Here is a 12,874-nt window from a genome sequence, read left to right on the forward strand (position 1 = left end):
GCAGATTAGCCTGATTCAGCTACTTCCATTTTACAAATGAAATAAGATCATGTAATCTGGGAAGAAATGGAGAAACAGGAGAAGATGTTTATGTGCTCAAAGTGACAGGAGTAGTATGACTATAAATTTGAACAGTGATTCAAGATAGGAGTAAATGAAAACTTCAGGCTAAAAAACAAGTCAGAAAAGAGTCTGTGGTTCTTGGAACACAGTCTTCCAGTGACACCCCATTTTAAACATTTCTCTTTTTGCCCACACCGTAAGGCAGAGTAAACAATCTCTCATCAAAACCTGACAGCAAACTCGGAAAAATCAGTGAGGTCTGAGCATCAGAGCCAGCCATTGTCCCAACGGCCAACATTGACAGTCCTCTAAGGATGGGAAAGCCAGCATACCTTTCTGGGGCCAAGAGGCCAAAAAGAAATTACTATCTTGAGATGTAACTCAAATATTAGAACCAGAAAGGGTCACCATCAGCAAGCAGAGCTCATAAAAACTAAGCCACACACAGACTCCTGCTGGGTCCAGGAGCAAGGTTTGAAAGCTTCAAGATAGAGCTGTTGTCTTAACAGACAGGTTTCTCCCACTCAGGAGTAGGGTAATATAGTAATTGTGATAGAGGATATACTGAAGAGAGAAAACAAAAAGCAACATACCAGCAACCGTTAGAAAATAAAGATACATAGAGAGATATACAGATAAAGATATAGAGATAAAGGTATTCATTTACCTATATATCTATCTCTATATACCTCCAGTTCTGAATGCATAAAAGGCAGAGACTAACTGGAAAACTCCTGGCTAGAACACTGCTGGGGTCCAAAGCCAGTGCCAAAGGAAAGCGTCACACACAGTCAAAAACACCCCTGAACTTCTTCCAGGACTGAGGGTCAACCCACCATTATGTCTCAAGGCTGGAACAAATCTTTTATCTCCTTGGATGAGCATCAGACACTACTGGCCATATGAGTAAAAGAAATGGGTTTTTATCTTCAAACACTATAAACACACTCCAAAGCACCCAGATGCTCACATTTGGAAGATACTCAAGAGCTGAGATCAACCAGAGAAGAGCCGATTTAACTCTCACATCAAAAGCTGCCTCAGGGCCATAACCTCATTGAGCAGGAAGAGAGGGGAAACTGAGGCCTCACTCCGTGTCTCCAACCCTCTCTCTGTGTTTGTTTCTCTTGGCATCCACCTCTCTTCTCTCCCTTTCCCATCTTGCAAAGCACCATATCATGTAGGCGAAGTGGGGAAAGCCCTAACGTGGAACCCAAGAAAGGGAAATGTAAAGGAAACCATGACCAGTGCTGAAACTATGCCTCTGCCCACTTGTAGCTGTGTGTGTGTTTTTAAAATCTCCTAGTGAAGTGGGTCTGGCCCTGTGGAACCTGTTGCTCTTTTCCTCTCTATTGTAGTCATCATCTTTATAGTTATTTGTCAGGCTGAAATAAAACATTTGACAACCCATATTCGGGTCGCACATGGGTAGTTTCGGTTCTTCCCAACTAAATTTCCTGATTCTAAATTATTCAGAAGACTCTTCAACACTGTACATGCAGAAAGGATACAAATCATGTGAAACAGCTGACCACACAGGTTCAATTTTAGTGCCTGAACAAATCCCACCCTAGCCCTGTCTGGCAGGTCACCAAATCACACTAACTGCTATTACACTGGAAGCACCCACTCTGAGTGTGGTCTGGTTATGGGGGAAAAAATCAGTGCCCATTCACAAATGCACTGAGGTTCCAGTGCTGCTGGAACCCTGTGTTTCTGCTTCTGAGGATGTGGGATTCTAACTTAATTTATTGATGTGAATCAGTCCACAAATGACATTATCACTACAAATGTAAAGGAGAAAAGTCTGGAAAGTGTTGGCTCTGACACTGAGAGATGAATTCCTGCCATGCACCTGCCTCAGTCAAATGCTCAATATGCACGTGTGTGTAAGTGCACACACATGCACCCATATGCACGCGCACACACACCCTATATCCTCTCCTTGCCAATCTCAGAACATACCAGCTCTCACTAGGAACTGGAAAGTACAGGGATGCATGCTTCATTGCTCAGTTGTGTCTGACTCTTTGCAACCCTCTGGACTGTAGCCCTCCAGGCTCCTCTGACCATGGGATTTCCCAGGCAAGAATGCTGGAGTGGGTTGCCATTTCCTTTTCCCAAAGTATAGAGAGGGAACCAACAAAATAAAATTAGAAAAAAAAAAAAGAAAATACATGGAACCAACAAAAGAAATGAAGAGAAAGCAGGCAGCATGAGCTGCAGTCTCAGTATATGAAGCAAGGAATCAAAGAACACAGGTTTATTTGATTCATTCAGCAAATACTGAGTACATTTACTAAGTACCTACTAGGTACAAACCCCACTTTCACCAAGATAATGCCCCTGGCACCAGAAACTGGCTAGGCCAGGTTATTACAGGTCTGCTCTGTTTCGGAGAAGGCAATGGCACCCCACTCCAGTACTCTTGCCTGGAAAATCCCATGGACAGAGGAGCCTGGTAGGCTGCAGTCCATGGGGTTGCTAAGAGTCGGACATGACTGAGCGACTTCGCTTTCACTTTTCACTTTCACACGTTGGAGAGGGAAATGGCAACCCACTCCAGTGTTCTTGCCTGGAGAATCCCAGGGACGGGGGAGCCTGGTGGGCTTCCGTCTATGGGGTCGCACAGAGTCGGACACGACTGTAGTGACTTAGCAGCAGCAGCAGCTCTCTGTTTCTCCCCAGACATTCTCCAACCACTTCATATGCTTTTTTGGCCTAATACAATCCTCCTTCCAGAGTTCTCTTACATAACTACATTGCCTTGCCCATTCTGGTTTCACCTGTCGGTTGACCTTGTTCCAGCTTACTAGGAAATGGTGACAGCCTAGGCTGACACTCTTAACCATTTACACTGGCCCAGCCCAGGTCAATAGATTACATGGCTGCTCAAGACACTCCCCTCCTTGGCCTTTAAGGAAAAGAGTCCCTCAGTTTTCTAAGAGGAAATGAACTTAAGAATGTATTAACAACATCCCAGAGACCATTTTTATTCTTTTCCAATGCAATATTATTTTCTAATTATCACCATTATTGATGACTGAGGAATTTAACCCACATTTGCTTAATATTTTGATCTAAGAGCTTGAATTTATCTTTGAAATGGAAATCACCACTACATTTTGCCTCTACAGGAACCAAACATTCTCATATTCTCCTCAAAGTGTACATGAACACCTCCCAGGATAGGCATGAGACAGGGTGACCTGGGGGGAGATGGAATGCCAGGTGGAAACTAAGCCACCAGATGAAATGGCACACCTTCCCAGAGAGACAATTTTCCCCTTGGAAGAAAATATAACATTTTAAGTTAAAACAAGCCCCAATATAGAGTAAAATGAACAAATACAGTACATGATTTTTTAAGATAAGAACTCAAGAAGGCTTCAAAGAAAGTTCCTGTTCTCAGTCTGTTGGTCAGGCTATGCCCACAATATAAGGAGCTTCCTGCAAATAACTCTCCTGCCTTTACAAGCTCTTCAAGGAAATTTGTGAGAAATTTTTCACTCACACTATGAAATTCTTGAGAGCACAAATCAAAATGGAGCAGGACGCTATGGTCCTTGCCCCTGAATGCCTCTTTTATCTTTGGAAAAGCTTTAGTCAAAGAATAAGTTTAATCAGAGAAATGAAAACTTGCAGAAATTAAAACAGTCCAAGGAGACCAAATAATAATGTACTCATTAAGCAAAGTCAATGGCCTTTAGTTCCTTCTCAAGGACTATAGATAATACTCTGAGCCATATCCTGTGAGCTGTCTTGTAGAGACCGAAACCCCCACCAGGTGGAAGAAATTAACTACCTGATAACCAGACTGTAGCCATGAAATAAGCTGCCACAATTCTGAAATTTGGCCTCAAAGAAATGGAAAGAAATTGACCCTGGTATTGAAGATTAACTGTACCTAAAACAACCAAGACGACACTGGTCAGACCACTGATGACCAATATGAAGACAATTATGAGAGATGACTTTTTTTGCATGGTGCCCCTCCCTCTGTCTATAAAAGCTCTTACCTCTGCTTCTGGGGAGGGGGTGGGGGGGTGCAGTGGGACTCGGCCTTTGGACAGATGTCCAACCCCCCACACCCATTGTCAGCATCTGAAATAAAGCAAACTTTCCACCAACCTGGCCTCTTTATTGGCTTTTAAACAGCAAGCAGCCAGACCCCTTTTTTGGTAACAAAACTACATATCCTCTCCCTCTTTGTCTCATAGGGACCTAGGACAGTGTATAAGACAGTGCCTGGCACAAAACCGGCGCTCTAATGTGTGCAGAATAATTTGGCTGAAATAATGGCAATAACAGTCAATGACAAAAGTTTTTCTTTTTTTTAATCACATTTGAATGGGAGGAAGGGAAGGTGAACAGCTGTATGAGAACATGGAATAGAAGCAACCCAATTTACCCAAGCAGCTAATGGCTGCCAAGTAAACAATCAGATGAAGCAATTCAGTTCAGTTCTTCTTTACTTGAACAAGTACAGTAAGGCAAATGTTGTGCTTGTTAATCTCACAGAAAATAGTCATAGGGCTTAGGACACAAGTCTACCAAATGACACTGGTGACGTTAAATTTAATAACTTATGAAGAGTTGGAAGAGCATTGTGATAATAATAATGTCACCAATGATATTAAGTCCTGGTTTAACAATGACCTTAAGAAGGTTATTTTGATCATTTGAAAGTTGTGTCAAATATTTCCTACTGAGACTTGACAACTCTGAAAAGTAATTCAGTGTGTGTATGTATAAAATATGGTGTGGGCTCACCTCTCCTTATTCCTAATATTGTTACCTTTTTCAGCCAGCTGGACCCAAACCAAGTTACAGATGAAAGATGATTCAAAGTATATGACTTACAGCAAAATTTAAATTTTTCTACTTCCCTGGTGAAAGCACTGCATTTTCACTCATTTGTAAATAATAGAAAAGATGGGTATCACACACATACACATTGTCTACACAAGCCATCTTATACTGCAATGAGTCACCTTCCACGCCCAGTATACTCCAAACCTTCCAAACTGGAGGGAGAAGCTGGGCAGAGGGGGAATTGAGGACCCCCAGCCCTCAGGTCCGGAGAAGGCAATGGCACCCCACTCCAGTACTCTTGCCTGGAAAACCCCATGGATGGAGGAGCCTGGTGGGCTACAGTCCATGGGGTCGCTAAGAGTCGGACACGACTGAGCGACTTCACTTTCACTTTTCCCTTTGATGCATTGGAGAAGGAAATGGCAACCCACTCCAGTGTTCTTGCCTGGAGAATCCCAGGGACGGGGGAGCCTGGTGGGCTGCCATCTCTGGGGTTGCACAGAGTCGGACACGACTGAAGCGACTTAGCAGCAGCAGCCCTCAGGTCTAAGCTGCGAATGGTGAGCCAGGCCACTGCTGCCTTCTGCAGCTATTTCTTTTGCTAAGTCTTATGCCTCAAATACAGGAACTGTCAACCAAAATCATACCTTTCAGATCTTCCTAACAATGGCAGCCAGAGATCCATAAAATATCAACAGGAATCCAGAGAGCAGAAAAACATTTTCTAGTATTAACATGTTTGTAGCTCCTGAGGAAGAAGTGAAAATAGCTCAAGACCTACCATGACTCCAGGCAGAGACAGATACAAATTAATCTCAATAAAACCTGACTATATGTCCCTCAAGTAACTTGATGTTACGTTATTTCTGTAGGAGCCACAGGAGTAGAGTGTCTATTTTTCACGATTTTATCATTTTATTTTTGGTTTAGAAGTGACAGCTTTTTGGTTTACAACATCTGAGGATCAAATGCTCTTTTATTGACTGGACAAGTCCCTTAACATTTTTAGGTCTAAAATTCTTCATCGATCAGAAATAAAAAAAGTGTATGACCCCATCTAATTATGAAAATTAGATGAATGAACTTGTAAAATAGGTATCGATGAATATCTGTGTCTAGCAATATAAATGCACGATAATGTCTTGTTCTCTACACACCAGCAGGAAAACAACAAATACAAAAACTACTACAGAATGCCAAACTGGCTAACAGCGGGGCCACAGGACTGACCCTCAGGTGCAGCCTAGAGGCCTAGAGTAGAAGGTGACATAACCAAGTCGCTGAGAAGCTGGGTCTCCTAAAGCAAGTCAGGGAAGAATCTCCAAACGCTGTGTAACTACACTCTATCTACAGAGTGCCCTTTTCAGGGCCCAGATTCAAGCAAGTATAACTTTCTCCCCAAATTCAAGCTCTGAACTTGCCCTCGCCCCTGAAGCATGCCTGGAAGTCCTGTCAGGCCTGCTGGGGCTCACCAGGTCCCAGGGGCAGCCAGAGCCGCCGCCTCATCCTCGTCACCCTCCTCCTCCTTGCTTTCCTCGGGGTCGGACCCACCTGGTTCTTGGCAGAGAGCAATATTTAAACAAGGACCGAGGTAGCTTTTGTTTTCCCTTTTAACAAACCTTACGGGAATTATATATGCAGATGCGTGTTAACTTTTGATCTTAAACCCTTATTTCAACAGTGTTATTGTTTCTTTAATACTGGCTACTTAATGGGTATAAGATCTTCAAAAGTGAAAAGGAGAGTGAAAAAGTTGGCTTAAAGCTCAACATTCAGAAAACTAAGATCATGGCATCTGGTCCCATCACTTCATGGCAGATAGATGGGGAAACAGTGGCTGACTTTATTATTTTGGGGGGCTCAAAAATCACTGCAGATGGTGACTGTAGCTATGAAATTGAAAGATGCTTACTCCTTGGAAGGAAAGTTATGACCAACCTAGATAGCATATTGAAAAGCAGAGACATTACTTTGCCAACAAAGGTCCATCTAGTCAAAGCTATGGTTTTTCCAATAGTCATGTATGGATGTGAGAGTTAGACTATAAAGAAAGCTGAGCCCCGAAGAATTGATACCTTTGAACTGTGGTGTTGGAGAAGACTCTTGAGTCCCTTGGACTGCAAGGAAATCCAACCAGTCCATTCTAAAGGAGATCAGTTCTGAGTGTTCATTGGAGGGACTGATGTTGAAGCTGAAACTCCAATACTCTGGCCACCTGATGCAAAGAGCTGACTCATTTGAAAAGACCCTGATGCTGGGAAAGATTGAGGGCAGGAGAAGGGGACGACAGAGGATGAGATGGTTGGATGGCATCATTGATTCAATGGACATGAGTTTGGGTAGACTCCAGGAGTTGGTGATGGACAGGGAGGCCTGGCGTGTTGCAGTCCATGGGGTTGCAAAGAGTCGGACACGACTGAGCGACTGAACTGAATTGAACTGATCCTTTTATTAATTTTGTCTTATTTTCAAGAGACCATCACTCTGTCATATGGCTTATGTAATGTTCCTTTGGTGACTCTCATACCTTGTGAATATGCATTTGGGTTGTTTTATTTTATTCACATCAATTCCCTCCACTTTTTAAACTTTTTATTTCCATTTCTTTTAGTTATGACTGTATCACATTTATTCTCATTCTGGATTCTCTTTATTGCTTACTACTTTGCTTTTAATATAATAAAAATAGACGATTTGACTGACACATTTCTTCAAGTTGGTGTTCTTAAACAGAAAGCTAAATGCTAAACATCTGAAGAACTCTTTCTTCTTGCATAGTAAAAATAAGGTCAACACTCATAGCATCTGTCAAGCTGTAAATGCCACTGATACTTGCCATCTGTAAATTTAAATGGTAAATTATGAGAGGTGTTCTATTAAGAAGCTCCTGTCTTAGCAATCTAATTGCTAAGTGAATATAATTCTGTACAAGTAGAGAGCTAATACATTGAAATGAATTTTATTATTAGTGCAATATAAATTGTTATTGATTTTGAGTTTATGTGCTTTCCTGTTTATTCTAAAGATTGATTTTTCCACATAAAGTAAAAAGTAGCTACCTCGGTAATGCCTTTAAAGCTTTACAAACATACTTATTAAACTGAATCTTTGAAACATTATCATTATTCTGTTAGCAATTAATAAGTATCTGTATTTTTCAAAATAGATGAGTTAATATTTTTAACTGTTTAGGCAGAAATGTTCTTTTCTTTTTTTTTCAGAAATGTTTTCTTGAATACTGCTCGTCCAATTTCCTTCCTTAACACACACTGACCTTTATACTCAGTTTTAAATTCTTATATTGTTTTGACCTTCTTTGTCCTTTAAATAAGCCCCTTCACTGAAGAGTCATCAAGAAACACGGATTATTCCAAATGTCTTATGTACACACCTTCTCATTTCCACTGATTTTAATCTACTTCAGACATATTACAACAGTTTCTATCACTTCATAACAACACAGCAAAGTAATTTAAAACAGCAACCATTTTATTTGCATAATTTCATTGCCATCAACCTGGGTAGGGCTCAGGTAGGTGGTTTTTCTGGTGGCTTGCCTGGGATCATGCAGTCATGGTAGCTTTATTGTGGCTTCATGGTCTTAAAGCGCCTCACTCATCATTTGGAAGTTGGTGCTGGCTGTTAGGGGGACGTGTGTCTTCAGAAGGCTCACACTGGCTTTGTCACATAGTGGCAGTGTTTCGAGAGGTTTAGTAGCAGTGCACAAATGCTTTTCGAGCCTCAGCATCTATCATATTTGTTAATATTCCATTGATCAAAGCAAGTCACATGGCCAAGCCCTAAGTCAATGGGGAGGGGATTATACAAGGTCATGAACACAGGGAGATGTACTTTATTGGAGGCCCTTACTATAACAATATACCATGGTTGTTGTTTAGTCACTAAGTTGTGTCTGACTCTTTTGTGACCCCATGGACTGTAGCCCACCAGGATCCTCTGTCCATGGGATTACCCAGGCAAAAATACTGGAGTGGGTTGCCATTTCCTTCTCCTAAGGATTGAACCCACATCTCTTGCATTGGCAAGCAGATTCTTTACCATGGAACCACCTAGGAAGCCCAATAATATACCATACCTAGCCTCTTAATACATTCTCTCAGGCTCCTGTCCTAAGAAACTCCAGTTTATTCTATACAACCACAGCTGGACAGTCCTTCTTACACACTAATTATTCTATCATTTTGGAGCTTAGTGTTTCTCAACCAGTGGTAATTTTGTTCCCCAGGAGACATTTGGCAATAACAATTTTTAGTTGTCACAATCTGAAAAATGGGAGATGCCACTACCATCCATTAGAGGCCAGGGGTGCTGCTAAACATCCTATGTTACACGGGCCCAGCCACCCATAACGAAACAATCTGGTCAAAAATGTCAGTCATGAGATTGAGAACACCTTCACCCTAGCTCATCAACCCCTGGAGATGCCCCAATAAAAAAGAAAATGAAGGGTAAACTCTGTCCGGACATCCAAAATCTGCAATCTGATCTCACCTTATACATACAAACATTTCTCCCTTTGGTCTCAATCAGGGTTCCTGCTGCTGCTGCTGCTGCTGTTAAGTCGCTTCAGTCGTGTCTGACTCTGTGCAACCCCATAGACAGCAGCCCACCAGGCTCCCCCATCCCTGGGATTCTCCAGGCAAGAACACTGGAGTGGGTTGCCATTTCCCTCTCCAATGCATGAAAGTGAAAAGTGAAAGTGAAGTCACTCAGTCGTGTCAGACTCTTAGCAACCCCATGGACTGTAACCCATCAGGCTCCTCTATCCATGGGATTTTCCAGGCAAGAGTACTGGAGTGGGGTGCCATTGCCTTCTCCGAATCAGGGTTCCTACTGTTCTCCAAATATGCCATATTTGATTGCATGACTAACTTGATAGCTTGTCACTGTGACAAAATGTAAATACCAAACATCCTTTAGCTTTTTTCCCTTCTGCCTAACCAAATCTTTTCCCAGCCTCAGGGGAAGAGTTGGATCCCGCTTGTCCTACCAAAGTTTCCACAATTTCACTGTGACCTTACAAGGACATTGCGTAGCATGTACTATGTCAGCTCAGGCCACAGAATGCTTTTTTATTTCTAGTCTTTTTCACAGTTTTATTTGTCATTTTAAAGCTCTGATTCATCTGGAATTTATTTTGGGTCAGGTGTGAGCTGACAGATTCAGCTTTATTTTGTCCCAAATTTCTACCTAGTTATCTCAACATCATTTATGTAACAATCTCTTCCCCTCGGATTTAAATACCACCTTTAGCATGTACTAAATCCTCGTATATATTTCAGTTTATTTCTGGACTTTCTAGTCTGTTCTATTGAGGAATTACTCACATTTTGAAAGGATTCTTCAGCTTATAAAAAAGATTCCTAGAGGAATCCTATTGGACTGTCTTTTGTATTTTTAACTGTTTAAAGTACTTCACAAGGTCCTAAGGAATGCTTTTGAATATTCCCAGCAATATTCTCAGGGGAATGCCAAGGTTACGTAATCTGTCTGTTATATTTTGAATAATTAGAGAAAAGAGAGGAGGAAAAAAGAAACAAGAGGCATTTCTTTTCTATTTTAGCATCCAGAAACAGCTAAAAGCAGTGCATAACTACCTCCTTGGCGTGAAATATACTCTACTGTGACTTAAGTCTAAGGGTGTGGCATGGTCTGCAATTTGTGAAAAGACCCTATGGAATACATGGGCTACGTAGAAGCCACTGCAGTGCCCTGACACAGGTCCTGCTGAAATCAACACATCCGACATTGTTGTAGTACACAGAAACCCAGAGTATATACAATTAAATATCTGAATTAAAAGAGAGAAAATATTCCTTCCAGAGTGATCCAACTTACTCTTCTCTCATAATAAGTGACTGAAGAAAAGTAGATTGCAATGTACCATAGTAATGTCAAGTAAAAATTAAAATGCACTACAAACAAATGATAAAAACAAGGAAATATAAATACTTAAAACATACTTTTTTTACTTTATCATTATTTAGAGGGGTAGATGGGGCAGAGATGGATGCAAAATGCATTGTTTTTGTATGAGATGCCAAAATTTCATATGCAATTACCCCTTGATTATCTCCATCTAAATTTGAAAAGAATTTATGTCTTACTTTAATAGGGAAATTTTTAAATAGGCTTATTTAAGTATATTTTCAAAGTCTTTGTTGCTAGAAATTCTATTTTCCTGAAAACATGAGCAGATAAGGGCAGACGTGTGAAATACTATGACTCTTTTGTAAGGTTCTTTTATTTTGCACAGGTCAGAAGTGATAGTACAGCCACAAAAACAGACAATCTTCAATATAAAAAAGGAAAGACAAGGCCATAGATTTGTGGCAGAGATACAGTTCAGCCTAGATTCTAAGCATGATAAATGCATGAAAAGTCTTTAAAGTAACCTTGACTTGTACTTTAGGTTTTTCAAAGGAGAGAGATGCCATCAAACTTGAGAATAACAGATACAGTTTTTAAATCTGTCACATAAGTGAAGGAATAGTGAGAATGTCTGAAGTTAAAGACCAGCTATGTTCCAAAGGAAAGGGTATTAGGCCCTGCTGTGTGAAAGAATCACTGTCCATAGATAAAGTTTTTTTGGAACACAGTCACACCCATTCACTTTCACGCTATAGAAACACAGCTGAGCAGCTGCAACAGACACATATGACCTGCATAACCTAAAATATTTGTTCCCTGTCCCTTTACAGAGATAGTTTGCTAACACTGCTATATATGAAGAAATGCATTGGCAAAAAATTTTCTTAATTTCAAACCATTATACCCTGAAGGTAGTATCAGTGCTTCTAAAAATTCTTCAAACCCAATAAAAACAGAATAATTCAACTTACAGGAGAATTAAAGTCATCACAAGGAAATGGTGATAGGATAAAAGAATAATGCAGAAATTCTATTAATGATACTTTAATTAACATTTTTTAAAATAAGAAAATACCAACTAACCAGAATCTTGTGCAATTTTGTCTGGTTGCTAAGTTTTTCTGTTCCTCAGCAATACAGAAGAACGATAAATTGTGCTTGCTGCTGCTGCTGCTGCTAAGTCGCTTCAGTTGTGTACAACTCTGTGCAACCCCAGAGACGGCAGCCCACCAGGCTCCCCTGTCCCTGGGATTCTCCAGGCAAGAACACTGGAGTGGGTTGCCATTTCCTTCTCCAATGCATGAAAGTGAAAAGTGAAAGTGAAGTCGTTCAGTCGTGTCTGACTCCTACAGACCCCACGGACTGCAGCCTGCCAGGCTCCTCCATCCATGCGATTTTTCAGGCAAGAGTACTGGAGTGGGGTGTCATTGCCTATGTATTAATTTTCCCTTTAATGAAGAATTGCCAAGCCTCCTATTAGAAGGCAAAAGGGACCATGGTTTCATGGTATAATATTTCCCATCTTGTTTCCCTGCCAGTGGTTTCAAACTGAAACCACTGTAAATGTAAATTACATTTAGTGCTAAAATGCAGGACTTAAAAAATTGAGTTTGACCTCAATTCCATTGCTGCTCTTTCTCTAGTTGGTTTCTGATGAAAAACATTCTTAGTTTAATTTTGAATTGTTCAGCTGTATATGTGCGTGTGTGTGTGTGCGTGTAACAATAAAATGTCTCAAAGCCTTTTTGAAAGCAGGCAGTATTTATAAATTATAAATAATTGTAAACAACTATTAGATGGTTATGTTCATTTTAATATTGGTAAATTTGGAATGATAATTATGTCAATATTTCCTTGTTAGCAAATTCCTATTTATTTTAGAACTGGTCAGGACACATACAACTTTTTCCCAAACTTGTATTCTAACAATAGGCAGATCATGTTCTAAGAACACAATGAATTTTTTCCTAGGGAAGCCTATATTTTATCTCAAAACTCAAAAATGACTTTTAGCTCTAGAGAATGCAATGTGTGCATTGTTAGATCAGAGATACATTTATATTCACCTAAAATAATGGAGAAATGTACATTTCTGTGTGACATG

At 40.6% G+C, this 12,874-nt stretch overlaps 1 long non-coding RNA gene across 1 annotated transcript in view; it reads right to left on the reverse strand.

Annotated features, from left to right (window-relative positions):
* LOC147367097 (uncharacterized) overlaps positions 1-12,091 on the reverse strand; it is a 38,597-nt gene extending 26,506 nt beyond the window's left edge. Inside the window, exon 1 of the long non-coding RNA XR_015169804.1 lies at positions 11,854-12,091. This is a non-coding gene — a long non-coding RNA (uncharacterized LOC147367097). The remainder of the gene's footprint in view (positions 1-11,853) is intronic.
* Positions 12,092-12,874: the final 783 nt, after the last annotated feature.

This window comes from Bos grunniens, chromosome 8 (genome assembly GCF_055505025.1).
Source record: "Bos grunniens cultivar Pamir isolate PY7600 chromosome 8, Bosgru_T2T1.0, whole genome shotgun sequence".
In the NCBI taxonomy this organism is placed as follows: Eukaryota; Metazoa; Chordata; class Mammalia; order Artiodactyla; family Bovidae; genus Bos; species Bos grunniens.